Source organism: Strix uralensis, chromosome 5, assembly GCF_047716275.1.
Source record: "Strix uralensis isolate ZFMK-TIS-50842 chromosome 5, bStrUra1, whole genome shotgun sequence".
NCBI classification, from domain to species: Eukaryota; Metazoa; Chordata; class Aves; order Strigiformes; family Strigidae; genus Strix; species Strix uralensis.
The window spans coordinates 12,919,778-12,947,020 of NC_133976.1; the positions used below are offsets into that span (position 1 = coordinate 12,919,778).

General features: G+C 37.4%; 1 protein-coding gene across 9 annotated transcripts in view; it reads left to right on the plus strand.

Moving 5' to 3' along the window:
* The window catches only part of MAGI2 (membrane associated guanylate kinase, WW and PDZ domain containing 2), a 763,738-nt gene that overhangs the window by 210,611 nt on the left and 525,884 nt on the right, over window positions 1-27,243 (plus strand). The gene's annotated exons all lie outside the window — the stretch shown is intronic.

Consider the following 27,243-nt stretch of genomic DNA (forward strand, 5'->3'; position numbering starts at 1 on the left):
TTTTGACTCAGATGTACAGATAAAACTGAAACTGTCTCTTGAGAAAAGCTAAAGGACCGACATCCAGAACGGTGAATAAACTGCTTAGCCAATGTCAGCTTTTTAGCATTTCTGAGCAGCTGCTTAGATCTTCAGTAATTGCATACCTCCTCAAAAGACTGTGGCTTCAATGTGTTGTAAGGGGGAGTGTAAATTCAGTTACTTTACCTTCAGTGGCTATTCCACAGCTGAGATACTAAGCTATCCCTTGTCTTTGTGTCTCTGTTTAATGTACAGTTATGGTTTCTTAATTGCATTTTAATACCACCTGGGTTTTAATTTACATGCTCCCTTTAGGTACACTTTTATTCATGCACAAGGTGAATGAATATTTTTATTCTAACATTTTTGCAGATAGGTAATTTTTCTTACTTTTTAGCTACAAAATTTATTTTAAATGATAAAAAATGCCTAGATCAACCTTTCATAGGTGTTTCAGCATTGTCATTAAAAATATCAGAAGAAAAAAATGAAAAATTCCTACTTTTAGATGGCAGCTCATCTAGTGATTAAAAATAATTAATAAAAATCTCGGGTTGGAAGTTATCTGCTTCTGTACAACTTACTGATAGAAAGAAAATTCACAGAACATTTCTTATGTCTTAAAAAACTGCAAGAGTCAATTCTGTTTTGTTTTCTTGTGAAAATGTCTGGGAAAAAGCCCTCCTTTTGAGGGCTTCATGCTGTATAGACCAGTTTGGGAGTAGCCCACAGTACCTCCCTGTTTTTCTTTTGAAAGGTGCAGACCCTTAGGCACTACTCATACTTGCCAATTCTTATTACTGTGTATGCAGCATCTGTGCTGTTTGATTGACTTCAGTGGAATTATTTTTGATAAGGAGTGGACAAAGTGACTGTCCTGGATGTAAACAGCCCATGGTGTGAGTCTATGACTCTTTGTGCTAGCATTCAAATAAAACCTTTCCATCTGTGCACAAACATTTAAAATAAAATATTGTCAGCAGAGTATCTTCTGAGGAGGAGTGAGGAATCCTGTTAAGTGGGCCTTCCTTCCAGGAAAATTGATTGATAGAAATTTGAGCAAGCAGCAGAACTAGAAACCTTGCTTCTTATTGATGATGGGATGATGGTGAGGAATGCCTGCTGCTTTGTGTTGGGAGGCAATTAGTTGTGGAAATGGAACACCGGAATAAAATTAGCCTGTTGTCAATGTGTTGGGGACAGAAGGAGGAAGGGGAGTCATTCATAAACAGGTGGTTGAAGTAGAAGAACTTACAGATGCAACATGAGAAGTTTCTGAAAAATCTCAGTAGTTCTGTCTTCCTTTCGCAAGAGCAAGCTCAATTAGACTGGTTTAGAATCAGACTCATTAAAGGATTTAAGTACTTACAGGTTAAGAACAGTGGTCTACACATTTTAGGCCCCTGATCCCAAGAGGGGAATCTGATGACACTTGAACGCTTGAACAACCAAATTCTTCCTGTGAAGTATGAGGAGAGAGAACTACTTCAAGCAGTCATTATTTTAATCTCTAAAATACGAAAGGTGAAGGAGTGTATTAGGTACACCTGAGCAAGGGATTCTTATCCTCATCCGTTTACTAGATCCAGATGCAGTCTGGTTAGGATCTCAGGCTCCTTCTGCTCAGCCATAGCCACGCTGGTTGTGAACCAAATGTATATGCCTGAGAAATTTTCGAACCGTGAAGCAAGTGCTTCCAGGATGAGGGTGCTTCTTTGCTTTGGGAATCTCAGCTGGGGTTTTTTTTGTACCTGGAGCACACCACACTGAAGTATTTTAAATTTTTTTTTTTTTTTTTTTTGGATTGGGCTCAAAGCACATAATATGCAGTTACAAATTGAATAAGGACCTGTACATGGTTTACTGTAGTTCTTTATTAGCCTGAGATATGAATGTTCTCCTTCTGGTAGCACCAATTAGAAGAAGTGACACCAGGAGAAAGGTCAAATGATGTTAGCATGGATCAGTCAGATGTGGAACTGCTATGTTTCAGCTTTGTTCACAGAAGCCTGTGTTTTATGCATTAATGCATAGTCTCACATTCTTCTGTCTGGCTTGGAAATTCTTTGCAAGTAGTCACTCTTTTTTTTTGGTAATTTAAGGAAGGTCTTTCATTTAGCAGTGTTTTGTGATTGTGCTTCAGAAATTAAGAATTTTTTTAGAAGGCATTCAGTTTAAGACTTTTCACATGGTAAGTACTTGCTGAAAGAAATGATGATAATGTAGTTAAAGCACTGGACAAGGTCATGCTATGTGGCCATAAATGGTTCAAATCCAAGGATATGGCTATTGTGAGTGTTTGACTATTTAGAAAGTAGAAGGCAACAAATCAGTCAAGGATTTTAGTAAACCTTCAACAAGTTATTTTCTCTGTGCTGATATGTACAGTAATCTTAATAGGTCTTCCTGGTGCAACAGACCATGAACTGAAGTTTATAATATTAACTTGTACTGTGTCATCTAAATCACCATACTCCTGCCAGAAGCACACTACAAAAATAGTTTTGCAGTAAAAGACAAAGAACGATGGCTGAGTCATACATGGGTCACTACAGAAACATTTTGAAAAAAATGTTACCAGCTAACAGTTGCAGTGCAGAACACCTCAATTTGAAAGTCATTCATTCTGCCAGAAACTTCTGTAGAAAAATAATAGGGTTTAAGATTTGCAGAAGAGGTTAGAAGTTAAGGAACTGGAAAGATGACTTACTAGAACTCATACATATTTTATTTCTTTTAATACCTCACTTTCCACCTCTCCAAAACAGCTTCTATTGGATTCTCAAGTGACCCTTGGGTTTTTACTCTAGAGACAAATTTTAACATTATTTTTTGATAGGAAAAAGTGCATCTGTATGTCTGCATTATTGAATATTCCTAATGCTCTCTGGAAAATAGTGCTTCTGTTGACAGCAATACTTTTTTGCTTTCAGTTTATTCAACTAAAACTTTTGGAAGACTAATCCATACAGATTTAGAATCAACTTCTGATTTTGGTCCCACTGCTATTTAATGGGGTATAAACAGGTTTGACATTTCAATAGATGCCCTAAAAGAATAAATGAAAAGATCCCAGTTTCTGTGTCATTTCATCACTGTTGTGTCCTAAGTCAGGAAAGGAATCAAAGTGATATTCTCAGTACAACACAAGAAACATTTTAACAGCTTATTCATTTCCCATAGGTATTCTAAAAAGAAATTTAAAATGAAGATTGATGGGTAATTTGGGAAGTTTTTGGTTGATAGTTTGTCTAGGAAGCTAACTGTCCCATCATGAAATCTAATTAAGAATTATGCCAAAATATTGGGCGGAGGGGGGGGAAAGTGTGTGGGAAGGAGTGGTGAGGCTGTTGATAGAAAGTTTGGAAGTGGGGAGAACAAAAACTTCACTGTGGTCAGTCTTATGAGACACTTTGGTTTCTAAATACTAGTGTCGCGTTTTCCTGCATTAGCCTTGGATCAATTTTTTTTTTTTTTTTTCTCCTTACTGATCATTCAAATCCCACTTCTCTTTTATCCTGTCTGAAGGCATGTCTACAACCAGGCAGTGTACACTCACCCTGCACAGCTGTCCTTAGCCTAGCCCAGGCAGTGGAAGCCATACACCGCTGTCACAGCGCTGTGTTCTGCCTGAGCAAATCAGCCTCGCAGGGAAGCAGGACTTCTAGCGTGAGCACAGCTCTCTGCTGCTGCAGCTGGACTAAGGTTTGCTCTCCTTGTGTTCCACTGTGTGCTGCAGAGGTGCTGGGCAGGACGTCTCCTCTCAGTTTAAGCTCGTAAAAGTTAGGCATATAAATTTCAGCCCCTCTGTTGGCGTTGGAAAGAAACAGGCTGTCCAAAACACTCATTCTCCCATCTCAGACATCTCTTTCAGTATTGGCACCCATCTCTCTGTAATAACTGCAGAGGGACACCAAATGATTAGTTCAGACTGGATGTCTGACTCTTAGATATATTTGTTCTATGTTACCATTTAATTTATCCCCAGTAAGTGAAGAATGGAAGATGAGTGACACTGCGAGAGTCATGATTCGCTCTGTGCTGGTTTTCGCTGGGGTAATTTTATTCACAGTAGCTGGCATGGGGTATGTTTTGGATTTGTGCTGGAAAATAATGTTGATAATACAGAGATGTTTTAGGTACTGCTGAGCAGTGCTTACACAGAGTCAACGCATTTTCTGCTCCTCACATCGCCTCACCAGTGAGTAGGCTGGGGGTGCACAATAAGTTGGGAGGGGACACAGCCAGGACAGCTGACCCCAACTGACCAAAGGGTTATCCCATACTATATGACATCATGCTCAGCAATAAAACTAGGGGGAAGGTTGCTGTGGGAGCCACCGCTTGGGGACTGGCTGGATATCGGTCGGTTGGTGGGGAGCAGTTGTTTCCATTTACATCACTTGCTTTTCTTGGGTTTTATTTCTTTCTCTAGGTTATTTTCCTTTTCATTACAATTTTTATTTTTATTATTATTATTATTACTACTACTACTATCATTATTAGTACTCTCATGATTATTTTTATTTTATTTTGTTTCAATTATTAAATTGTTCTTATCTCAACCCACAAATTTTCTCACTTTTACCCTTCCAATTCTCTTCCCCCAGTATGACAGAGAAAAAAAGAAGGGGGAAAAAGGACCTCTGCAAGAACTGGGAATAGCCAGAGTAGTGCCCCGCAGATGCAGAGAACAGCCAGACATTGGCCGTTTCTCTGCCTCTGTAGCCTGTTTGGAGCTTGTAACTTCAGAAGATTAGCCACGGGTATCTTCTTTCACATCAAAAAACATGTGCCTTAAGTTTTGTAACTGTTCTGAGGAGATTTTGAGGGGAATATGAAATTAATACCCTTGCAGATAATAGAGCCACAGAGAGTTCTGGTGTTTTACTATTAATACAGAAGTGAAAGATGGGAAGTATAAAAAGTGGAACGAAAAACAAATGGATAACAAGTAGAATAAAAAGAATTTGATTTAGTGACATAATGCCTTTTATCTGTAACTGTCATTCCTCTGTTTTATAGATGTATTTTATTCAGGATTATGCAGTGTAAGAGCTACAGTGCTGTTTTACATTGGGAGAAAAGAGTGTGGGAAGAAGCAAACCAATTGATGGGAATAAGCGCTAACAGCCTAATACCTCTACCTTTATACAGTTGAATCTATGAGTTTGTAAAATGATTGTGTTAAAGAGAACCAAAGATTGTATTTTTGTAGGTATGGTAAAAATCCTGTTGGAAGGAATGCATAAGATTTTTCTGAGACTCATCAAAACATTTTAAAGCATAACATTTCATTGTTACAGAAAACAATTTTCTTTTTGTTAAAGTGTAGCATGTTGCAGCTGAAACCTACTGATGTGAAAATACCATCGAGATATTTTGCTGGAAAGATGTTCGTGTGCAAATCACAGGTTATGAAGCAAAGCAGGACATTATCTGTGAAATTCAATCTTACCCATTTTCTGTAGGTATGTGTAGAATTAGAATTAGAATTTCCCAACACAGTAAATTTAGCAGTTGTGTGGTCCAGAATGCAACTTCATAAACATGCTGGTTTTACAAATTGCTTTTAAATGGTGGTTTCAAATGCAGAGGCTGGTGAATGATCTTCTCAGATCGCACCTCAGCAGGAATTTATTAGACAGCCCGGGAGGTGCGTACTTAAACTGTTTTCATTCTATGGATGGGAGGACAGCATTATTCTAATTGACCTTCAGCACATAAAATGCAAGTAATTTTTTGACCACCTAATATACAACAGAAAGAGAACAAGGTTTTATTTTAAAAGTGTATATACTGTACTGGATACTTCAGCTTTCTGATGCATCTAACTTTTTTAAGGTAGCTTTAATATCAAAAAAAGAGCTATATTGATCTTTTTATAGGCTTTTATCACCTGTTAGCTGTACATTCTTGCAGAGGAAAGTCATTCATACTACTGTGAGGTAAGGGAAGTTCTACTGATTTTCAGCACATCTCTTCTACCTCTAATGCACTCACCAGCAGCAGACATGGCATCTGTAATGAATCTGATTCCATTCCAGGAATCCCTGTTTAAACAGTTGTTTTCGAAGCCCAGCGCCAGATACAGTACCACAATATGTGAAATTGTATTTTTAGGAAGCTGGTTACACATGTCACTGATGTTCTGTGTATTGTAATGAAAATACATTGTAAAGGAATGTTTTGTTTCAAGAAGAGAATCTTCCGAAGTAATTTTTGAAGGAATATTTGACATTGTAATAAATCAAAGGCTGTTATTGAATAATAATACCATTTACAATCTAAACTTACTTTGCTTTTAAAATAAGGCTGTAAAATTTTTAAATAATTAAAGCAAGCAAGCCATATTTACTGCTTTCCTTCTTGAGATTTTTAAATAAACCAGCTGGAAATGAAATTTAACACTTCCTTTCTTATCCATACCAGGAGTGGAAGCAAATGAACAAAAATTCCTGGTTGAGAAACAGGCTTAAAAAGTCAAAAAGTCTCTCTCTTGTAAGTTTCTTCTAGGGGAATGATAGTTCATATTTCTTGGAAAAAAAATCTACCCAAATACCTTTCTTTAGAATGCTGAAAATTCTTTACATCAAAGAGCATTTAGTGTCGTAACTGCTTTGGAATGTAAAACTTAACATGCCAGCCAGAAAGGATTGCACCTATTTATGGAGGCCAAGGCAAAATCAATTCATTTTGAAAGCAATGGGACTTCTGCATGCTGAAGGAAGGAATCTTAAGACCTTGTGCAATGAAAACTTCTAAGTGCAGTGCTTAAAAACAAGATAAAAAACATACTGTAGGAAAATCTGCCCAGGCTAGAGTATCATTAATTTTACATGTCCTGTTATGCCATAGGAGCAGTGGCACTTTAGTTGACTAGGTCAGCAGTCTTTCAGGTGCAGCAAGAAACCAGAGTTCACGTTATTCCTGGAAGACATGTCTTGGTTATAGAAAAGGTGTGAGTGATGTACCATACCCTTTGTTATAGGCATGTGCGTTAATTTAGGGCGTGGTCTAGGAAGAGCAGAGAAAGCTTATTGTTACTGTAGGTTGAGAGAAATTGATTAAAAAATAAGAAATATTGTTCTGGGTAATCAGTGATCTGCTTCTGTGGGCGTTGACTGCTATATCTTCCTTTTTTGAGGGACTGAGATATGCAGAAAAACAGATATGAACATTAAATTATTTAGAAGAATCACATGTTCAGTAGAATGTCTAATATAATCATGCTATGCAAAGTAGTATTCTATCTTCTGTGGTGTGCCAAAAAGAGTTTGGAAATTTCAAGAAGGATATTGTGTTTGTTAGAATAATTTTCATGTTATTTTGTTCTAATCATCATCAATACATATTTTCCTCTATAAACGTAGCAGCTATTGAACTATCTACAGAGTGCTTTGGGGGAAAAAAAAAAACCACCTAGCTACAATAACATTTGCATTATCAAAAAGAGTGGTATAAAGTACATCCCTAGAGTGTAAGAATATTAATGTTAGACAATTAAGCCTTCAGAAGTGGTGAAATGCCTGTTACGGTTGAATGAATAGCATTAACTCTGTCCTTTGTGCACATATATATTCTTAGATTCCTTAATAATATGATTGCTTACAGTTTATCACTTAATACAGTATAATGTCACATATTTGCCTTCTGTGGCTTTAGATCTATCTGTATTATTATGTGTGGCTAATAATAGCAGGACTGTTAAAAATGAAAAGGAACTGATTTTCTGTTGGCCTTCCCATTATGTGTACAATTTAAAGTGAGTCTAATTTTAAATATGTTTAGACCAGGATCATAGTTTTATGCTCATTTTGAATTTGTGTAAATGTCTACCAGAAAAGAAACTGAGGGGTGGGGAATTTGAATGATTAGTACGTCCCAAAACATCTATTTTCCCACTGAACTGCAATGTTTTATTTCCTAGTGTCATGGTTTAATCCCAGCCGGCAACTAAACACCACAGAGCCGCTTGCACACTCCCCACCCCAGTGGATGGGGAAAGAGAATTGGAAGGGTAAAAGTGAGAAAACTCATGGACTGAAATAAGAACAGTTTAATATTGGCATAAAATAAAATAATAATTATAATAGTAATAATAATAATAATAAAAATTGTAATGAAAAGGAAAATAACAGAGAGAAAACCCCAAGAAAAACAAGTGATGCAAATGAAAACAATTGCTCACTACCAACCAACCAATGTGCAGCCAGTCCCCAGGCAGCAACCGCTCTGCCAAACTTCCCCCTAGTTTTATTGCTGAGAATGATGTCATATGGTATGAGATATCCCTTTGGTCAGCTGGGGTCAGCTGTCCTGGCTGTGTCCCCTCCCAACTTTTTGTGCATCCCCAGCCTACTCGCTGGTGGGGTGGTGTGAGAGGCAGAAAAGTCCTTGTCTCTGTGTAAGCACTACTCTGCTGTGACTAAAATGTCTCTCTATTATCAACATTATTTTCAGCACAAATCCAAAATATAGCCCCATACAAGCTACTGTGAATAAAATTAACTCTACCCCAGCCAAAACCCGCACACCTAGATTTAAAATATTTAAGATGTCATTTTACTGTAGTATCTTTGTGTTGTAAGATACAGAGTTTGTTCTGTGCCATAGGGATATCAGTACCTATAAACTTTAGACAAGCAGGTGAAAATTATGGAAGTATATGAGTTAAAGGAAATAGATATTTTAGAGGTATTTGTGCAGAAAGGTGCAAGTCCAGTTTTCATAGAGGAAATAATGTTTAAGACTTTATTCTTACTTCTTGTAAACATTTCTCTGTTTAGTATACTTCAGCTTTTCTCCTTCATTTTTATCTTGCAACACTGAAGTTTTCTCGGCCCAGATCAGCAAAAATATATACACATCCACCTACTATTTTAGTACCTGAGTTTGAAATTACAGTAAATACCTTTGTCTTTTCAAATAGCTACTTAGAGCATATTTCGTACTGGTCATCTGCCATTGAAAAGCATGATCAATGCTGTTACTAAATTATTTCCTACCTTGTTTAGTAATTGTTCAACTTTTTCCTTTCCCTAAATAGTTGTCTTGTATCTTCTCTTTTTCTGAATCCTGAGAGTGCCAGTTGGAAGAGCATTACCATTGACAGCTTTCTTCCAATACTGAAATGTGCTTAAATGTACAGTGTTGTATAGGCAGTGTGAAAAAATATGGGGCTTTTTCAGAAAGTTGTTTTCAGTTAGTTCCTGTAAAGAGGCATTTCAGTTGTGGTGCGGTCACAGGCATGCTGTGGCTTTTGGTGAGTCAGTGGGGAGTCTGTGTGCAGCTCCATTCTTTTCTTTAGATGTGATGTAGATAAATTAGAAATCAGCTGCAGGAAAAAACATCCAAGAGTTGTAAAACCAGAGAAAAACATCCAAGAGTTGTAAAACCAGAGATATTCAGTCCCTCAGTTTGTTCAGCTTAACAATAAAAGGGGAAAAAAAAAAAGAAAAAAAGAAAGAAAAGAAAATTATTTCATTTAAAATGTACACTTATTTTCATGGAGCTATTCCAGGTATTTCATTGTTGCAGGGAAAGAGAGATACTCTAGCCAAGTACTGGGAACTGAAGTCAGAGACATTCCATCTAAAATTAAGGCATAAATTTTTAAGACTGAGGCCAATTGAACTACCAGAGAAAAAGGGGAGTCTCCATCTTTTCTCATCTTCAACCCTATAGGCCTTTCTGGAAGCTGTTGTAGCAAACATAGATTAGTAAGTTTAATAGTAAGGTCACTGGCTGAAATGACATGTCCTGCAGCATGTGGGAGGTCAGACTAAATGATCTAAAATTTTTTTCTGACCTTGAACATCAAGCATTAATATAGGTAATCTTAAAATATAACTGCATGTCTTTGCCTATCTTTGAAGTGGTTTTTGGTCTTTCCAAATCTACAGCCATCCAATGATCTGACTTCTCTGTGCAATGCTTTTAAATTCCCCACGTTTGCAGTGGAGAAATTCAGAAAATGTAATTTGCCTTAAAACATAAAATTTTTAAAAAAAGTAATACTACGGCTGTCTGATGCCGAGTTCCATGTTTACAGACATAGAAATTGCTCAGTGACATTTTTCTAACCCAGTCATTGTTTCAGTAGCCTTTAGCAGCCTGGCTACTTTGAATCTGAAACTCTGAATAAATTATTTATAGTATCCAGTATTTTTCAGTAATGTTTTTCTTGTTTGTGATGTAGTAGTTGGCTGCTATCCCAAAACACATCCTTTTTTTCACTTGTGGTAGTCTATTTTGGACACAAATTAATACATGGAATAATAATAATAATTAATAATAATAATAAAGTGGCAATAGTATCAAATATATCCTCAGGTATATGTTAGGGCAACAGATAACCTTTATGTGTTGCCTGTAGAACGGGAGCAAAAGCAAGAGGCATAGCATATGTTAATATAGCTTGAAAAGAAAGAATTTAAAAAACAGGAGAAACCTACTTGCAAAAGGAAATTAATTTTATATTATTACCAGAACAATTCTAATTTGCTAATGGATAGTGATTTATTCCCAGCACAAATTAATGAAATTTGTATAATGATCATAATCTAAATTCCTCTGAACTGTTACTGAAAAATTATAAATATAATCAAAACCTGCTTTAGTCACTGCTTTCATCAACACACACACTATACATTACATCTCCGCAGCTGTTGGATGAGGAGATGAAATCTACGGTCATTGCAAAGCTTTTTCTTCAGAGTTCAGCGTACCAGTGGCAATCAGCAAGAAAACAAACGTCAGTGCATATGCTTTAGCATTTCAATTCAGATCAGGAGTGTTCTTCTAAAATAAATATCCTGATGGTCCCTACTTTGTCCCGTTTCAGTTCATCCTGCAGCTCAGTCTCACAGGTTGCAAACTGGGTTCATTTTGGATGAGGATAAACCAGGAAGTGGTCAGCTATGAGTGGTCACTGAGTCCATGGGATTAGACTCGAACAATTACTAACACCCGTAAAGTATGCACAGCCTGGATGTTAGGTCCTCAACTAGTTGCTCTACCAGTCTCTGCTGCCATTGAACCTTGCTATTTGCTAATATAGATATATTTTCTCTTTAACCATTCACAAAAGCGTGCAGTATTAGTTGATAATTTTTAGGAGATACTACAATGCTGGCAGTATCCTCAGGTGTCAGCTTTCCTCTTGGTTTTCCTTGATGTACGGCATTCCCTTTATCATTGAAATATGTCCAACCAAAAAAGCTGTCAACTCCATACATTGACTATTCCCTTGCTGAATTAAGGGCATCTGCCAGCTCTTCCTTGACAACTGGTGAATTAGTATGTCTTTTATGTGTTTCTTAAGAACAAAAACCAGATCCTTTTTTTCCTGGTGTCTTTGGTCTTTTGCTGATTAGAAAGATGCCTGTAGACTGCAGTACAGGAGAGACTACTCTACTCAATTTTCTTTGAAATGTCTCTCCTCCATTTGTTTAATTAAAGTACCAAAAAACAGAGGCCTTTGTGGAATACCTCTGAATTCACCTCATGAATAACATCACAGCTTCAACTGAAGTCTGTCTTGAAACAGTCAGCCAGTTTTTCTGATGGTTTGCTCCAGGCTTCAACCAAGATTACACATTTAGAAACTTCGTGAAATGTTTTGGGGTTTTTTTGCTGGGGCAAACATAATTTGCACTTCCCTTGCCTTCTCAGTTAAAACAAGAGAGTTCCTTGGCAGTAAGTGTTCCCTCTCAGGAGCTCACTATTTTGATGTAGAAAGCTAGTACTGAATCTGGGTTTTGAGTTAAACTGACAAGCCAACACTACTGCAACTTGCTCTAGATATTTCTGCAAAAATATTTTATTATTAACAGGGTATTAAAATGGTATTTTGTTTATTATGTTCTTTAATTGCAAGCAAAAGCTTTTTTTCCCCCCTCAGTATTATAGTCTGAAAGTTTTTAGGCTGGTCTGCCTGTACTATATTGATAGATAGATCTTTCCTGTTTTATATTTCCATAGAACTGACAACTATTGCCTGACACAGGTATAAGGACATAGATGCATTAGAGTTGTGCAGATATATACAGACCTGTCTAATACTTTATATGCTTGCTTTTTGGGACATCAGGAGCTTTCGCCCTTCAGATATCTCTTCCTCTGGGGTGGACTCAGTGTGCCTGGCATGCCTGGTGCTTACTCCAGCACCCAATGCCTTATGGCAGACTTCAGTTATCACCCTACAAAGTAAACAGGTATTGAGAGCACCAAAAAAAGAGAGGAGAGATGGGAAAGGCAAGACAAGAGTGTAACAGGAAGAAAAAGGGTAGAGGAAAGGCTAGAAGGAAACTGGAATTCAAGGTAAAAGGAAAGATGTTGAGAAGTAGGGAAAGGTTAAAGAGCAAAAGGAAGAAAAAGAAAGCAGTTTTAGACAGAGTCTCTTTATATATTTCATGCCCTTAAGCAGTGAATTGGATTTTTGTGAAGTGAAGTCTCTAAGTTTTAAATTACTCAGGCTAGCTCACTGACCTAATTTATACTAGTGTCAATGCAAATTTTTGTGCAGGATTCTTAATGCACTAATATGTCCAACATGTTTCAGGCCAAAGCATAACTAACTCCTTATCAGAACTCCTAATATATGAAAGGTCAATAGGTAGGGCATGCTGTCTATTAATATTGATCCCAAAGCCACATCATTTTTTCAGATATCCATCCAGTTTCCAAAAACTTCAAATAGAGTAAGTCCAATGCAGTGTTTCAGTTCTTCTGTCATATAAACTGACCTATGATTTTTAGGGAGCACTTGGCAGCTCAAGGAGACTTCAAAAAGCAACCTCAACATTCAAATCAAACAGCACATTTTAGTCTGGAGGGACTCCTGAAACAAAAAAGCTCTTTCCTAAAGGGCAGTGAATGATGTGGTTTGTTTATTGCATGAAATATGGACAGGAAAGTCATTGTTTCTTCCTGTGTTATCATCCTTCTTTGTCTATCCTCCTAAAGCAACAGAGAGACTTGCAGAGTCCCTAAATAGAACTCTCTGGGTGCATCTGTTTTCTCTGCTCTGACACCTTATACCCCAAAACCTGAATGCAGACCCACTCTGGCATAAGCATTATTTGAGCTTATTAGTATAGGATGAGTAAACAATCCAACTTGCACAGTAGCACTGTTTTGCATATGAGGCCCAAGTCCACCAGTATGTGTCCCAGAAGGCCTCACAGTAGTGTTCCAGAATGGATATAGGTAAAATAAAGCCAACTGCTGAAGTTCTTCTGTTTCCTTTCAGTTTTTATGCGTGTAGGAGAGAATCCATGAGATGAACAGAAGTTTTTCTTCACCGTAGCTGCATAAGGATCCAAGAATCTGGCCCGTTATTGTTTTAATTTCCTTTTTTATTGCAGTCTTATAAACAGAAAATTTTTACTATCTTCCTGATTTAAAAACATAAATCTGTCCATTGTCTCTGCATGCTACTTTAATACTGTCAAGCTGTAAAAAAAAAAAAAAAAAAAGGCAAATTGACTGCCAGCATTTCTTACATGGTGTAATGCTTACTTATAGTATATATTGGGTCTGTAGCACTAACAGAAGGAAATGGCATTGGGAATGTACAGATCTGATATTTTATGAGGTGTGCATCAAAATCTCAACAGAGAAACGCAGGTGAAATTACAGGCACATCCTCCTTGACAATGTTCATAGCTGAGGCACTTTTAATGGCCTTGTACCATATGCACACTGATACTGACCTTAGCATGCACAGATACAGCTGGAAATGTGTAGCTATTAATCCACACCTCAGTGGCTTGCCAAATTCTTTATTGTCCCATGATTTTAGCCCACTAGTTTTCTCTTTTAATTAAGTAACAACTGTGAAAACGTAATAAATTCTGTATGAAACAACCAAGCATATTTCTGAACTCCAGACTGTATTGATTTCAGCCCAGTAGATAATAGCCATAGGGACAATGTGTCTGAAGGGTAACTAAGTGAACCTAGAACTCTGTCATCTCATTTTTGTCCCATGTTGTGACACCTTCCTGCTTCTGGGGATACAGAGTGAGCGATTTTAGTCCAGCTGTAATCCTGCATTTTGTTCTGTGGATCAGCAAACTGGGGTATTACAGAAGTGCAGCAGCAGTCTCTTCCCCAGAGGTTGAGGGCATCATATCTCTGCAGGCGAAGTGCATGATCTTGCTGGAGTACCCACCATCTGCCTGCCTAGAGCTCCTGGGAACAGGAGCGTTTTATTTCTTTGCTGAAACATATTATGTAAGCACACATATTTTGTACAGTGTAATTCTGCACAATGCACAGTGTCTCTTTCAGTCATTTACATTTTCCAGAAGTGCTAATTAAATCAACACAAGGGGACTCAGCTAACCAACTGAGACTGTCCCAGAATATAACAGCTTCTTCGTGCACTGAGCAGCTGGTTCAGTGCTCCAGGACCAAGTGCTGTCTTTCATGCTAAAAAGTACCATACTACACAAAAGGTACCTTTGATTGCCTAAAGACATTGCTTTATTGGCTGAGCTTAGCAACATACAGTGATTTGAAACTGCTTATTGAGTGACATTGCAAAGACTTTCATCTTTTGATTTGAAAAATCAAACATATTTTTGTAGCTTTTTGAGAACAAGCTAATTTGAAACTACCTTGTCTTTGTGTGCTGGGGATCTGCTATTGTTGACTGATACAGAGACATGAGTTCAAGCAGTATGTGTCCCTGCCTAGAAGTGAAGAACAGTATTGTCACTGCATAGAAAACACTGTCAGCAGTAAGTACATGGAAGTAATTTTCTTGAGCATCTGCAAATCTCTCTGTTGTATTTGGTGTTTAGTTATTTGTTTGCTTGAATTTTAGCCTGCTAGCTTCTCTCTGAAACAAGTAGGAAGATTTTCCTTTTTATGTGTGGGAAAAAGAGCGCTGTAGGAAATTCTATCCTCAGTGACACTGATTCAGAGGCAGAATTAGAGAGGATGCCTGCGATGCCACGTTGCAGCAGCCGGAGCACCCAGACTCTGATGGGCACTTTGGTTCTTCCTTTGCATTAGCAAAATGCTTGCCAGAGACAGACTGCTAAGCATAATGGCTCAGAGCTTGGTCCAGAGCCACCATTCCTCTGATCTGAAATGTCCTAGTACCTGTGGCTGAGTGATTTTATGACAATAAGGCTGCATTTAATTAATGCATAAGTAGGGCAAAATGTCAAAGTTGTTATAGAGATATTCTGTAGCAAACCCAGTGCATGGTGCTGCACAGGGCTATTGAGGGCTCAACAACTTCGTTTTAATTTTTCATATTGAAGTATGACTCAAAGTTTTACCAAAATTTACACTGCTTTGATTGTAGTTTTACTGTACATCTTCAAAGCTTGTTAGTGTGATGGATGGTGACAGAAAATACTTTGAATGGGTTTTATATTAAGGTAACAGATACTATCTGTCATGCTGTTGTGCTACAATAGCTAATAAGTTTGTCACGATAAAAGATGCTTCACTGACAAATTAGTACTTTTTGCAACCTTACATCAAAACCAAGCAAACACCTTGGCTTATTTGTACCTTCACTTTTCTTTTCCAAACTAAAATTTATCCTTGTGCCAGTATTTTAACTCTTAGCGTTAATTATTAATTATTCTTGTAAGATTATTAATTGCTTTATAAGACTGCACAACGAAAGAGTGGTGAGGTTTTAGATGTCTTCAAGAAAGAAATTAGGATTACTTACACCTTGTTATGCAGTCATTTTAAACAGTAAATGCTTGGTTTGTTATAGATTTTTCTAGCTATATGTAACTTCTTGAAAAAGTAGTTTTATAGTGAAATTGTGTACTATTTCCAACTTTTTATATACATTTTATCAGATTTTTTTTTTTTTTCCTGACAGTCATCTATATAATTTAACCATCTTGGATGCCTTAGAGAGAATAGGCCATCCCGGACAGGGAAAGAAAACTTTTTGTTTAAAGGCTCTAATTCCCAAGCCAGTGGAAAATGAAAACCTGAATAATATATAGCCTTAGACTTATGTCTGCTACACTATCAATGTTATTAACAGTTCAGTCTTCTTCTAAAGCCCTAAATATTGTGTCCACTGCTAGTCTAGTTATTTCTTGATTGATTTGTTTTTAAGCCTAATAATGACCTGTTCAATTAGTACTGCAACTTTCATTCCAGAGGATCCCAAACACTCCACAGATTTCACGTGCTCTTCTATCTTGACTGAAATGAGGGTTTCTTAGGGTGTAGCATGTCACCATTTCAGCACTATCCTACAAGGACTAAACTGTGCATCTACTGGTCCTGTGGCCTCAAAGTGCTGAGGCACTCCCCCACACTTGGCTTAGAAGAGTGTCACTTGCTCAGTTTCCAACATGACTTTCACTGTGGTTTCATGTGCTGAGAAATTTTCTGTTCAGTTACTGACTGGGCACAACCCTGGTTAAATTGTGTGATAGCTGCAAGATGGTATCACTGTGGACTTAAAGCTGAAAGGAGCATCACACAGAAATGAAACAGAGGACCATGTTACTTAATTGTGCTGAATATTTTGAATATAAAGCTGGAGGACACCTTCTCAATCTCAGGTTTATTTAAATGTTTTGTGTTGTCTTAATTTCCCATTACTGAAAAATAGCTGTAAAGCCCCTCCCATTTTAATTTTTCTCAGTGTTTTACTCTTGCTTTGACTTGCTATGAATGCCATGACACTTGATTTGCGAAAATAGGTTTTTGGGTGAAGGATTTGCATCTGATAATATATATGCAATTCAATCTCAGAGATTAGCAATAGTTTTGTGAACTCTGCTTTCGAAGTTCAGTTTTTCCATTGCAAGTTGAGCTTGCACTTGATAAGTTTCATGAGTATAAAGTCTGCAAAATGGTGTTCTGCTATTTATGCAACAAGCTATTAGAAAGCCAGGAAGTAATGTATTATGGTAGTGATTTTTCACACTACATTATGGGTTCAGACTGAGATGCTGCAAAGACTTTAAAAAACTGGGCTCCCATGATTCAGATAGCAATCTAAATCATATTTTGTAACTATTATTAGAAGTCATACAGTGGTAACCTCTGTGAGCTTGCTTCCCTCATAAATTGTGTTACTGGGATTTTTTTAACCCAGATAAATCTTTCTCTTTTTACAAAATGTCAGCACACATTCACAGCCTATTAATATGGCAATATTATTTCCAGAAGTAGGGAAAATAAGTCTCTATCTCAAGCAATTAAAATTGTGTGGCTATGTTATAAGTAAAATAGCTTTCTAATCAAGCCTGGTAAAACTATGCCACTATTCTGATCCAGTCTTTCATATTTTATTCAAATAGATGTCAAACCTCAAAATTCCATCACAGTTGTCTTCCACAAAGAAGATAAAACTAAAAGAGTATTAGAGAAAAAGGACATTTGTGTCCCTAGTAGATGAACAGTCATATTGATGTATTCGTAGAAAAAGAGTATTAAACAGAATAGTAACTTTTCCATTAAAGGTGGTGAGGAATTGCTGTCTACTTTTAAGAGGAGCTGATTTTACTCATTACAAAGCAAGGAAAGGAAAATATTTGTCTCCAGTAAGACAATTCTGAACATAATCTTGTAAGTTTTACTTTTGCTTGAATAATAAAACTTGTAACAGATTCTTCTTGAAGAACAACAATCGTTGTTGATCTGCGCGAGGGTAGGGAGGCTCTGCAGAGAGATCTGGACAGGCTGGAGCGATGGGCTAAGGCCAACTGTATGAGTTTCAATAAGGCCAAATGCCGGGTGCTGCACTTGGGCCACAACAACCCCCAGCAGCGCTACAGGCTTGGGGAGGAGTGGCTGGAGAGCTGCCAGTCAGAGAGGGACCTGGGGGTGTTGATTGACAGCTGGCTGAACATGAGCCAGCAGTGTGCCCAGGTGGCCAACAAGGCCAATGGCATCCTGGCTTGTATCAGCAATAGCGTGGCCAGCAGGGACAGGGAAGGGATCTTACCCCTGTACTCGGCACTGGTGAGGCCGCACCTCGAATACCGTGTTCAGTTTTGGGCCCCTCACTACAAAAAGGACATTGAATTACTCGAGCGTGTCCAGAGAAGGGCAACGAAGCTGGTGAAGGGTCTGGAGCACATGTCATACGAGGAGCTGCTGAGGGAACTGGGGTTGTTTAGTCTGGAGAAGAGGAGGCTGAGGGGAGACCTCATCGCCCTCTACAACTACCTGAAAGGAGGATGCAGAGAGCTGGGGATGAGTCTCTTTAACCAAGTAATAAGTGATAGGACAAGAGGTAATAGCCCCAAGTTGCACCAGGGAAGGTTTAGACTGGATTTTAGGAAGTATTTCTTTACAGAAGGGGTTGTTAGGCGTTGGAATGGGCTGCCCAGGGAGGTGGTGGAGTCCCCATCCCTGGAGGTGTTTAAGAGTCGAGTTGACATAGCCCTTAGGGATATGGTGTAGTTGGGATCTGTCAGTGTTAGGTTAATGGTTGGACTAGATGATCTTCCAACCTTGATGATTCTGTGATTCTGTGATTCTGTAATTTATCTATGTAGCCCTCAGCACAGGCTTTTAGCAGCAGGCAGCCCAGAGGGAAACACAGAGAGGACTGTAAAGGCTCTGGATGTAGAGAGCAGAGGTGGCTTTGGGTACGAGTAAGATGTGAGTGGTTGATTCCTGAGGAATGCTGCTGAACATGCCCTTCTTGCAGGTGTTCTGGGCATTAAATATTTCAATGTTAGGTGACTCACCCTTACAGCACAGAGAATTAAACTGAGGCAGTGAGGCATAATTTGTCCCCAGCCAGAATGAATGAGCCCCACATTATTGCTATTATTACATATCAGAGATTAATGCTGCATCTGAGCTTTTCCAGAGAAGTCAATTTGTGTTTTTTTTTTTTTTTCTAATGAGCATGTCAGTAAGCAGCATACAGAGAGAAGATGTTTTTTTTTTTTCCCAAGCATATATATGAAAAAATATTCTGCTATAGTTTGATTAAAAAATTAAATTCTTACATCTTTATGACTTCTTTTCCTCCCTTGGTTAACTTGTCTATTGGACATTTGTGGCTAATATGATTTTTCTAGAATTCAAAACAGCTTCCTGGCAATATATCCAGCCCAAATAACAATATAAATGTTTTTCTGAAGCTAAACCCAGCCATATTAGTTCTGTTCAAATGTTTTTAGTATGCTACAGTCAATCTCTGGTTAAACTTATTCTATGAGTTTTCATCTTTATGTGCCATCAATTTTCAAAGAGGTTTTGTCTTTAGAATACCAATAAGATGTTTTATTTCCCTTTTCCAGCTGTTCTTGTTGAAGTCATTTGGGACCTTTCTATCATTTTCTTTGGGAGCTGTATCTGGGAGTTAGGTCACATAACAAACATTGGTCTTGACAAGTTTCAAGCTCTGTTGTGGTACCCCTTGACCAAATAAAAGGAGATTTCTGTGAGTGCCAGGTAGTATTTGAAGTAAGAATTCTGTAAATATGTTCAGATTTCAAGGGGAGAAATCTATCCTTGCAGATATTGCTGGGCTTTATATGACTGCACAGGCTGAGTGTCATTTTTGACATTCTCACTTTGTAAGTAAATGTATAATCCCTTACAATTTAGTGTTTGTCAAAAACATCTGTAAAGGTAATTATTTCCCTTGTAGTAAGTCTTGCAGGAACAATCACAGTCTTTTAAATATCTCAGTAGCAATCATTAATGTTTCTGTGTAGGTTATCAGTCAAATCGGTTGTATACTGGAGGCACCTACAAACAGCTGTTTCATAATTAGCTTCAGTGAATTTCAAAACTAGAGTAAAAGGCAGTTAATTTCCAGACAGGCTTTGTAGAGAAGCAACAGCAGTATTTGAACATCATTTTTACTTTATTTATGCAGCTACTAACTAGAACACCGAATAAAACATAAGTATTCTGAAAGCAGTGCCCCAAACTGTCCTCTGTTACATGAAGTACAGCTTGACTTTTTTTTTACCAACCAGTTAAATCATGGCATTTCCCAGAAACTCCAGTCAAGAGCTGTGCTGGGTGGTCAATTAACTGAAGAGAAAAAGCCAAAGTACTCTAAATGACAAAGCTACAAAATGGTTTTACTAGTTAAATGGCAGGGTTTTGAGGTTAACTTGGGAGTGCCTATCTCAAAGTCAATGTTGCTGCTGCCAGCAGGCTCTGGAAGATGCTGTAACTGGCTTCACAATGGAAAGGACTGGAGATCTGCTATTGTAATAAGAGTTGAAATTCAGCAATCTGAGGTAAGGTACAACATGCAGATGTGTTTGGCTCAGCTGACTCTCCTGCTGACGCAGTCTCTCTGTATCATTACAAACCACAGATTTGCTTCCGGCGCAGTGCACACTTGGATCTCATATTTCAAACAGAGGCTTAAGGTTAAACACAAAACTAAGAAAATAAATCCAGGGCATGATATGATTTCACAGTATTTGAAGGATCAGTCTACCCCTGGTGTTGCTGGTCTCATCTTGTTGCTGTTGCAGGGTGTCCTGTCAATCTAGTCCTTACTCAGACTGCCTCAGTAGAAGGTATAACAAGGGCAGGTGTAACACAGTGGTGAATTGAACCCAGGTTGTCCTTAGGCAGTGAGGATTCCTCCATTCCTAACAACAAAGTGGAAACTTTATTCACTGTGAAGATCAGAGTGTGCAAACCTCAGCCTGTCTCCTAGTCTGAGGAGAGCAGGTGAATGAAATACATGGTCCACAGAGATCAGGGAATTACATATTTGTACAGAGACATACATTCAAATATGAATCCTCATCATGGAGAAAATTATTCATTGTTTGGCTAGATTTTGTTGGGGTTTCTTAATACAGTTCATAGTCTGTATATAGTATGATCCCTATGCAATTTATCCTGTAAGTCCTACACTTCTGTATTTTAAAACTTCGAATTTAAAATGCTAGGAGGGAGAAATCAAAGAATATAGATAGGGATGGAAGTTTAAGTTTGTGATAAATACAATATACATGTATATGTTATATAATATAAAAGATCAATAAGCAAAAAGGTTAGTAATATAATCCACACACAAAGAGAAAAGACTACAAAATAGTAAGCTATAAAAGAGAAGGCCATTTCCCTACCAATAAACTAAAACATAAAATGTTTTTCATCATATATGACACATATAAGAACTCCAAGATGTAAATTTTTCCAGAGCCTTTACTCTTGAAGTTTGTTTAGATCTTCAGTAAAGGATCATGAAATAGAATTTATTGGAGTAGTCCCAAGTATGAAAGAAATTAATTTGCTTCCTGAGGAGTCTAATTTTCTTGCATAATTCACTCTTGGTTCTCCATCACACTTTATCTTACCACATATTCCACAGTGATGATAGCTCAACCCTGATCGTTTGAGCCTTTACAGGTAAGTCTGATGGCAGACTTGGCTGAAGGTAGTGGTGGAAGGGAGGCAGAAGTTCAGAGAAGACCCATAGATGTGATATAGTGATATAAAGGCTTTAAAAATAAAATGTGTAATCTTCAGCTGATGACTGGAATGTTATACATACTTCTTATAATTTACTAAAGTTTTGTTGTACTGTTTCCAAATTGCTGTTACAGTGATTACATATTTTACATGGAAACCTGAAGGAACTTCCAGGGTTGAATATGCCCAATATATGATTAGTGAAATGCCATCATTCATCTTTATACTCCTCTGAGCACTAGATAGGTTTGTGGAGAATCATTTCCCTTAAATAACAGGTTGAGCTGCAGGCTGTATTTTAATAACGAATCCTTATAAAATCCAACTGAGAGTTTTGATATTACTTGGAATATTCATATTCTCTCTTAAAAGTGATTTTTCTGGTTACTTTTGCCAGTTAAAGAAATTATTAAAGCAAGTCATCTCATACTGGTTCAGAGATGTTAAATGCATGACTTCTTTATTAGTCAAGTACTAAGATAAGACATAATTAATTTGTTTTAAAAGTATTGTTTGTACTACATACAGTAGCAATTAATACAAGTAATGATAATCATCAGTTCCTCTTTAATGAATGTTTTCTTAAGGATATTTTTTGAAGTTTATTACAATAAAATATCACTGGACTTGTGGAAAAAAAAAAGTCTGGTGCTTTTCTCCTGAGAGGACCATCTGGGGAAAAAAACTTTGAGACAAGGGGATGCGGCAGTTAATACTTTTTTATGTTTAAAATCTTTTCAATTACTTTAGGGAGCTCACAGTGAGAAATGACCTTTGGCAGGAGTGTTTTGGAGCCCTGGTTGACACAGGCTCTCTCACAGATAAGGTAGTGCCAGTCCGTCGCTGCTGTTCAAGCTTGCATTGCTGATTTTTGTGCCTACAACAGCTTAGAGCTGTGTAGGTCTGGAGAACAGGACTGGAGGAGGGGAATTGTAGGTTACCTCAGGTTAGGTCTTCTAGGCCAGAATGAAACAATCATAGAGATTTTTATAGGTAAGTGGGCATAGTGTCACTGAACTGATGGAGATGACTGAGAGGAGTTGTACATGACATTTTCAGGTATTCTCAATTTTTACTGGACCGTTTCAAAATATATTCAGAAATGAGCAATTAAACCATGTACACAGCTTTTTATTTATGATGGCTATGATTTTCTTGATATATCCCAGAAAGAGTCACAAAAAAAAAAAAATTCTTGCAGCCACTTTCATGGACAAAAGACTTTTTTATCTCTTCAGTAGAAAAAGTAACTAATAAATCAGATATTCCTGATCTGGCCATCATTTAGGCTACTGATTGAAAGGTCAGTTAGATCATCTGTGAATGATGTAAAATAAGTTAGTCTAGCATCTTCTACTGAAGAGGTGCAGAAGAAACTTCAGCTATTGTCAGATGTCCATGGAGGCATACCATAGTATTAATATAAAGCTTCAGGTAGCACCTGAGTAAATATTTGGGGTGAGACTTTCCAATAGAACAGTCCTACTGAGGCTGGTGAAAGCCAAGACATTTGACTCTTCCAAATATATGTCTTATATATACAGTCAGAAGTGGGAGCTTGTTGAAAACAAGAGGAGACACAGATTGATGCAAGTAGGGTAGTAGAAGAGAGGAGGTAGTTTATAGTAAAAGTTTATGAGCTTGTCTGCTTTCACAGGGTACAGATCCTAAGATATTTCCTTTATTTTCCTCAGATACAGGTTATGTACAGATGCAAATCTAGATGTAAGAGTCTTGCTTGCTGTTAGATATTTCTAACCAGGAGTATTTATTGAACCCGGGGAACCTGAAATCTTTTAATTTTTAATCCCAGCAAATAAAATATCTAAGGCAAATGATTCTTGGTTGCAATTGATTATACTGTTAAAAAACAAATAATTTACCACACCAGGTTTTGGGAAGTCAATTCACTGAAAGGTTATAATACAAGATGAGAAAATACTAATGGGTGAATACTCAAAAGTGTTTGTTGAGAAGTTATAACCATAAAAATTGTGTTAAGGGTAAGAAATAAATTATTTAGAGCTAACAATGTGGGAACAGCAAGAGGGATTGTTTGTATTTACAAGTAGTCCTTCACTGAAAAATAAAATACAAGAGTAGACTCCAGCTGCAGCATCAGTGGGTTACCAGATAGAAAGTTACAAAAAACTAGTTACAGTATTTAGAACTAGAGAAAATGATAAACTTTATTCCTGTCATTTTCTTGGAAATGTCAATTATCTTCTACAGTTCTGAACCTTTTAATGAGCTACAAACTATTCAATACTCTTTTGTATGTGTATTCTTTACTGTATTTCTTTTCTAGTTGGTCTTTGCTACTAGATTTTATAAAGGGAAGGAAACTTGACAGAAGTACGTTTGAACACTGTAAAAAGATATACTTTGCTCATTAAATTCATAAGTATAACATGCAGACAGAGCATTTTTTAGTTCATCCAAGTGTATCTAATTTTATAATCTCTGAAATCAAATTCAGTCATGGTTATGAGTTTGTCATCATGATTGGTCACTGTACCTAAACCAGAAATACATTATGCAAGAGATCGTTACTGGAAGTATTTAATTCACGTCCTGTATTTCATAGCTAGCAAAGCAATGGGATTCATTGGAGTGAATTGAAACTGAAACAGAGTATAGGCCTCAAGCCAGGAAAAAAAAAAAAAAAAAAGCCCTTCATGGCTGCAAGCCAGTGCATGCTCCATCTCACAATTGTCAGCCTACTCCTGTGGCAGCGGCCAAAATACATTTTGAATTATGGTCTCTGGGTTGGGTTTCTAAAGCTTGTGCTGTATAATACCTCTGACAGACAACAGCTCTTCCCTTTGCCGTCATGCGTGGTGAGCTGGATGTGTCCTTCGTGAGCCCATTCTCTCAGAGCTCCTTCGTGTGAGCCGCTGTGCAGCTGCAGTGGGGTTGGTGGTACAGTGTGGCAGGCACTGGCAGCCCCGGAGCATCCTTCCCAAGTCCTCCACTGTGAGCTGGCTGGGAATAATGGAAAACGAGGGGATTAGGTTCATGTCAGGAGTTTTTCAACATCTCAGTGGTTTTCAGTGTGCTGCAAAAAGAGACAATAAAGGGAGGTTGAGTTTTATAGAAACTGAGTCAGTCACTAACTGGGCTGGATGGGACCCCTAAGCAGTAGAGTATTGTTATTGCCTGTAAAAACAGTTTCTCTCTGATTGCTTCTTTTTCTATGAACTTCTTGACAATGTCGCTATGTTTCTTTTTTCCCTCCAAAGTAAAACAAATTATATTTTCTGTCTCTTATTTCAGCCTTTTGGAGGACATAGTCCTATCATTATTACTCATGTTATTCTTGATCTATACAGTCTGTAACACAAGATCTAATTCACTGCTGCTAAATAAAGGCTGGTTTACATATTTGTGAATCACTATAGTTTCCTGCAAAAAGTCTTATGACCCCATACTAGCACGCTCAAGATTTTGTTCTCCTTGTATTTAAAAAGGATCACACTGCTCGAAAGCTCAGGAAAGCACATCTGGAGTCAAGTATGCTTTTGACAAGCATCAGGTAAAACAACAAAGCTTTTTAGGGGAGAAGAGCAGAAGAATGACAGTTGGAAGGATTAATGAAAAATATTGCCTGTGCTCTTCAGGACTCTGAAACTTTTTTTTTTTCTTTTACAACTTCCAGGATGTATATTGTTATACCAGATTAAAATAAAAGGTAGCTTATGCCCAAAGAATTTAAAAACATCAGTTAGGGAAGAAAACCAAATGACTTTTGAAGAAGAAAATTTGTCAATTGTGCTGTCAGTAGTTCACCTGACTGCTCTTTAAAATAGACTTTGCTAATATTATAGTGTGTACTCAGATATTAAGAAAAAAATTAATATTTCCCCTGTGCCTGGAAACTGGTTTTTTTCCTTTGCACCATGCACAGGTTTTATTTCTGTTGCAAACTTTTGCTTTTGAATCTGTATGTAACAAATGCAAGGCTGTAGGTATCTCCTCTTGTAAATATAAATTTTTTTACTCCAGTTTGAAATATGTAATTTGCCAAAAATATCAGGTGTCTTTTTTTATGAAATGCTTAGGAGATTTTAATGCATTTGTTAACACATGGTGAAGTAAATGGCTATGTTTGAAGCAAAAGGTTGTAAATAAAAAATTCACTTTGAGGGTCAGAAATCTGTGTAGGTTCCTAAACTTACTTATGTCATAAGTTGAATGATTCAGGTTTATGTCAGTGGGCAGGCTACAGCTGTTGTTCTCGAGCTGGCATTTTCTCAGGCTGCCAGAAAGCATCTGCATCACTGGGCATGTTCTGTATATTAGAGGGAGAAGAGCAAGAGCTGCAGGACCTTTAGTCTCCGCAGCTGATCAGAAAGGACAGCTGATTCTGACCAGGGGCAGAGTGTCCCTCTGCAGCCTCTTCTAGCCCTTGCCTCCTTTGAAATCTTGTAAGAAATAAACAGGAGTAAGGATGGTCTGGTCTGCAAAAAGATCCCATTGCTAGAAACAGAGTTAGTGGTACTAAAGTAGTAGACCAAGTTTGCTCAGCTGGTATCCTGGAAGAACAGAGATCTGCATGGAAGTTCTCAGTCCCTGGGAGCTGGGCACACAGGTATTTCTTTGGGTCTGTTATGAGTTGGGGCTTTTTTTTTCTTCTTTTGATTATGAAAGTCTGCTGGTTTTTTGCCTTTAGCTAAAGATGAGAAAAATTATTTATAAGCTTTTTATCAACCTGGAACAACAGGTTTTGAAGTTATTGACAAAGAGCAGCAATAATAACATTATGGACTTGTAATTGGCAGATAAATAGGAATAGCTGTAAGGAGAAATACGTTTTAATTTATAGCTATTTGTGCTCAGCAGTGACTTTCAAATAATTAGGTAGGAATGGTATTTGTTCCTTTTTACACGAAAATCTTTATATAGTCCAAGCCAATAAGACTTGGCAGAGGGTTCAATAGCAAATGCCATTTGAAAAAATGTATTAGGGTTGAATGTATGAAGCAACAATTTAGAGATCTATCTGCTTGCAATTTTTCATCTTGGGAATATATGCCAGCACTCAGTGTAGTAATGATTTTCTATGCTTTTCTTATGTCAGAATTTCAGAGAAGGAAAACTGCAATTACTTATAGACTTTTTTCCATAATTATAAACATGATCCACACTCCAGGTTAAGAGAAACGGAGAGGAACTATATTGGGAAATGTTTATTAATCATATTGGATTAGGTTTATAGGTATGCCTTTAATAGTGGAACATGATACACCATTTAGTGGCTAAACAATATGTTAAGTTGTTTTGTCCTAAAGTTATGGTAAAAGTGGCAAATCCAGGACTTTTAACTCATTTTTTTCCCCACGTTTGCAGTGTTATGCTGAGATGTTGTGTTACAAATGACTCTTTTCAGTGGTGGAAATAAAATATGTACCCTTATTTGCTATAGTATCTTTTTTAGATGTGAGTGCTAATAGAAATAACACAAAAGATTATATCATTTTTATGTGATCATTAAGTACAGCTGCATTTTATTCTGGTTACACTTGGACTGAAAACATCAAACATCACAGACATATTTTGAACCATGATTTTTTTGGTTTGATAAGCGGGTGGGAAATTGGTACAAGGTCATGGGGAAGATAATACCTAATGATGTATTATTTAGATATATATGTAGGTAGTTGTGTAATAACAATATGTTCCAGTTTTGCGCAGAAGAAAATGGACACCTCTGTAATCCTATATGTATTTTCTGAACTGTATAGATTTAGCCAGTTAGTTGTCATTAACTGGTATTAACCTTTACAGTTATCAAATCTAAACAAT